Below are 5,056 nucleotides of genomic sequence, written 5' to 3'. Positions count from 1 at the left end.
ATAGTCTCTCTACTGTATATAAACTCTCTGCTGTATATAACATCTCTACTGTATATAGCCTCACTACTGTATATAATCTCTACTGTATATAGCCTCTCTACTGTATATAACCTCTGCTACTGTATATAATCTCTGCTGTATATAGCCTCTCTACTGTATATAGCCTCTCTATTGTATATAACCTCTCTACTGTATATAACCTCTCTACTGTATATAGCCTCTCTGCTGTATATAGCTCTCTACTGTATATAACCTCTCTACTGTATATAATCTCTACTGTATATAACGTCTATACTGTATGTAGCCTCTCTACTGTATATAGCCTCTCTACTGGATATAACCTCTCTACTGTATATAGCCTCTCTACTGTATATAGCCTCTCTACTGTATATAGCCTCTCTACTGTATATAGTCTCTACTGTATATAGACTCTCTACTGTATATAGCCTCTCTACTGTATATAGCCTCTATATGTATATAATCTCTACTGTATATAACCTCTCTACGTATATAGCCTCTCTACTGTATATAGCCTCTACTGTATATAGTCTCGCTACTGTATATAGCCTCTCTACTGTATATAAGCCGCTCTACTGTATATAGCCCTCTAATGTATATAGCCTCTCTACTGTATATACCCTCTCTACTGTATATAGCCTCCCTACTGTATAACCTCTCTACTGTTAGTTAGTGATAGGCTATATATCTCTGATCTATATTATCTGATCCTAGATCTGTTAGTTAGTGATAGGCTATATATCTCTGGTCTATATTATCTGATCCTAGATCTGTTAGTTAGTGATAGGCTATATATCTCTGATCTATATTATCTGATCCTAGATCTGTTAGTTAGTGATAGGCTATATATCTCTGGTCTATATTATCTGATCCTAGATCTGTTAGTTAGTGATAGGCTATATATCTCTGGTCTATAATATCTGATCCTAGATCTGTTAGTTAGTGATAGGGTCCATATATAATTTGTTTTTCTTATCTCTTACTTAATTTTTTAATTTTTTTTAGGTATTTTCTTAAAACTGCATTGTTGGTTAAGGGCTTGTATTCAGCATTTCACTGTAAGGTCTCCTACACCTGTTGTATTCAGCATTTCACTGTGAGGTCTACTACACCTGTTGTATTCAGCATTTCACTGTGAGGTCTACTACACCTGTTGTATTCAGCATTTCACTGTAAGGTCTACTACACCTGTTGTATTCAGCATTTCACTGTGAGGTCTACTACACCTGTTGTATTCAGCATTTCACTGTGAGGTCTACTACACCTGTTGTATTCAGCATTTCACTGTAAGGTCTACTACACCTGTTGTATTCAGCATTTCACTGTGAGGTCTACTACACCTGTTGTATTCAGCATTTCACTGTGAGGTCTACTACACCTGTTGTATTCAGCATTTCACTGTGAGGTCTACTACACCTGTTGTATTCAGCATTTCACTGTGAGGTCTACTGCACCTGTTGTATTCAGCATTTCACTGTGAGGTCTACTACACCTGTTGTATTCAGCATTTCACTGTGAGGTCTACTACACCTGTTGTATTCAGCATTTCACTGTAAGGTCTACTACACCTGTTGTATTCAGCATTTCACTGTGAGGTCTACTACACCTGTTGTATTCAGCATTTCACTGTGAGGTCTACTACACCTGTTGTATTCAGCATTTCACTGTAAGGTCTACTACACCTGTTGTATTCAGCATTTCACTGTAAGGTCTACTACACCTGTTGTATTCAGCATTTCACTGTAAGGTCTACTACACCTGTTGTATTCAGCATTCCACTGTGAGGTCTACTACACCTGTTGTATTCAGCATTTCACTGTGAGGTCTACTACACCTGTTGTATTCAGCATTTCACTGTGAGGTCTACTACACCTGTTGTATTCAGCATTTCACTGTGAGGTCTACTACACCTGTTGTATTCAGCATTTCACTGTGAGGTCTACTACACCTGTTGTATTCAGCATTTCACTGTGAGGTCTACTACACCTGTTGTATTCAGCATTTCACTGTAAGGTCTACTACACCTGTTGTATTCAGCATTTCACTGTAAGGTCTACTACACCTGTTGTATTCAGCATTTCACTGTAAGGTCTACTACACCTGTTGTATTCAGCATTTCACTGTGAGGTCTACTACACCTGTTGTATTCAGCATTTCACTGTGAGGTCTACTACACCTGTTGTATTCAGCATTTCACTGTGAGGTCTACTACACCTGTTGTATTCAGCATTTCACTGTGAGGTCTACTACACCTGTTGTATTCAGCATTTCACTGTGAGGTCTACTACACCTGTTGTATTCAGCATTTCACTGTGAGGTCTACTACACCTGTTGTATTCAGCATTTCACTGTAAGGTCTACTACACCTGTTGTATTCAGCATTTCACTGTGAGGTCTACTACACCTGTTGTATTCAGCATTTCACTGTGAGGTCTACTACACCTGTTGTATTCAGCATTTCACTGTAAGGTCTACTACACCTGTTGTATTCAGCATTTCACTGTGAGGTCTACTACACCTGTTGTATTCAGCATTTCACTGTAAGGTCTACTACACCTGTTGTATTCAGCATTTCACTGTGAGGTCTACTACACCTGTTGTATTCAGCATTTCACTGTAAGGTCTACTACACCTGTTGTATTCAGCATTTCACTGTGAGGTCTACTACACCTGTTGTATTCAGCATTTCACTGTAAGGTCTACTACACCTGTTGTATTCAGCATTTCACTGTGAGGTCTACTACACCTGTTGTATTCAGCATTTCACTGTGAGGTCTACTACACCTGTTGTATTCAGCATTTCACTGTGAGGTCTACTACACCTGTTGTATTCAGCATTTCACTGTGAGGTCTACTACACCTGTTGTATTCAGCATTTCACTGTGAGGTCTACTACACCTGTTGTATTCAGCATTTCACTGTGAGGTCTACTACACCTGTTGTATTCAGCATTTCACTGTAAGGTCTACTACACCTGTTGTATTCAGCATTTCACTGTGAGGTCTACTACACCTGTTGTATTCAGCATTTCACTGTGAGGTCTACTACACCTGTTGCATTCAGCATTTCACTGTGAGGTCTACTACACCTGTTGTATTCAGCATTTCACTGTAAGGTCTACTACACCTGTTGTATTCAGCATTTCACTGTAAGGTCTACTACACCTGTTGTATTCAGCATTTCACTGTAAGGTCTACTACACCTGTTGTATTCAGCATTTCACTGTAAGGTCTACTACACCTGTTGTATTCAGCATTTCACTGTGAGGTCTACCTACACCTGTTGTATTCAGCATTTCACTGTGAGGTCTACTACACCTGTTGTATTCAGCATTTCACTGTGAGGTCTACTACACCTGTTGTATTCAGCATTTCACTGTGAGGTCTACTACACCTGTTGTATTCAGCATTTCACTGTGAGGTCTACTACACCTGTTGTATTCAGCATTTCACTGTGAGGTCTACTACACCTGTTGTATTCAGCATTTCACTGTAAGGTCTACTACACCTGTTGTATTCAGCATTTCACTGTGAGGTCTACTACACCTGTTGTATTCAGCATTTCACTGTAAGGTCTACTACACCTGTTGTATTCAGCATTTCACTGTGAGGTCTACTACACCTGTTGTATTCAGCATTTCACTGTAAGGTCTACTACACCTGTTGTATTCAGCATTTCACTGTGAGGTCTACTACACCTGTTGTATTCAGCATTTCACTGTAAGGTCTACTACACCTGTTGTATTCAGCATTTCACTGTAAGGTCTACTACACCTGTTGTATTCAGTATTTCACTGTAAGGTCTACTACACCTGTTGTATTCAGCATTTCACTGTAAGGTCTACTACACCTGTTGTATTCAGTATTTCACTGTAAGGTCTACTACACCTGTTGTATTCAGCATTTCACTGTGAGGTCTACTACACCTGTTGTATTCAGCATTTCACTGTGAGGTCTACTACACCTGTTGTATTCAGCATTTCACTGTGAGGTCTACTACACCTGTTGTATTCAGCATTTCACTGTGAGGTCTACTACACCTGTTGTATTCAGCATTTCACTGTAAGGTCTACTACACTCTGTTGTATTCAGCATTTCACTGTACGGTCTACTACACCTGTTGTATTCAGCATTTCACTGTGAGGTCTACTACAACCTGTTGTATTCAGCATCTCACTGTGAGGTCTACTACACCTGTTGGATAAGAGCGTCTACTAAATGACATGTATGTAATGTTGTATTCAGCATTTCACTGTGAGGTCTACTACACCTGTTGTATTCAGCATTTCACTGTAAGGTCTACTACACCTGTTGTATTCAGCATTTCACTGCGAGGTCTACTACACCTGTTGTATTCAGTATTTCAATGTGAGGTCTACTACACCTGTTGTATTCAGCATTTCACTGTAAGGTCTACTACACCTGTTGTATTCAGCATTTCACTGTAAGGTCTACTACACGTGTGTATTCAGCATTTCACTGCAAGGTCTACTACACCTGTTGTATTCAGTATTTCAATGTGAGGTCTACTACACCTGTTGTATTCAGCATTTCACTGTGAGGTCTACTACACCTGTTGTATTCAGCATTTCACTGTAAGGTCTACTACACCTGTTGTATTTAGCATTTCACTGTAATGTCTACTACACCTGTTGTATTCAGCATTTCACTGCAAGGTCTACTACACCTGTTGTATTCAGCATTTCACTGTAAGGTCGCTCGTGACAAGTAAACTTTGATTTGATTTGGTTTTTATTTAGTTATGTGTTTGTGTAGCGGATGTGTGTGTGTGTGTGTGTGAGAGTGTGTGAGTATCTCAGTGTGTGTGTGTGTGTGTGTGTGTGTGTGTGTGTGTGTGTGTGTGTGTGTGTGTGTGTGTGTGTGTGTGTGTCTCTCTGTGTGTGTGTGTGTGTCTCTGTGTGTGTGTGTGTCTCTGTGTGTGTGTGTGTGTGTGTGTGTGTGTCTCTGTGTGTGTGTGTGTGTGTGTGTGTGTGTGTGTGTGTGTGTGTGTGTGTGTGTGTGTGTGTGTGTGTGTGTAA

At 39.9% G+C, this 5,056-nt stretch overlaps 1 long non-coding RNA gene across 1 annotated transcript; it reads right to left on the bottom strand.

The window, feature by feature from the left end:
- Window positions 1-1,129: 1,129 nt before the first annotated feature.
- On the bottom strand, window positions 1,130-4,629 carry LOC127924517 (uncharacterized). The gene is made up of 4 exons (XR_008118070.1): window positions 4,553-4,629; window positions 4,288-4,363; window positions 1,739-2,194; window positions 1,130-1,320 (listed from the first exon to the last, which is right to left on the bottom strand). It is a non-coding gene; the product is annotated as an uncharacterized LOC127924517 (long non-coding RNA).
- Between the last annotated feature and the right edge of the window lie 427 nt (window positions 4,630-5,056).

The sequence above is a fragment of the Oncorhynchus keta genome, unplaced genomic scaffold (genome assembly GCF_023373465.1).
Source record: "Oncorhynchus keta strain PuntledgeMale-10-30-2019 unplaced genomic scaffold, Oket_V2 Un_contig_4174_pilon_pilon, whole genome shotgun sequence".
In the NCBI taxonomy this organism is placed as follows: Eukaryota; Metazoa; Chordata; class Actinopteri; order Salmoniformes; family Salmonidae; genus Oncorhynchus; species Oncorhynchus keta.
The sequence above is the reverse complement of the archived record's forward strand: the minus strand, read 5'-3'. Positions and strand labels throughout refer to the sequence as shown.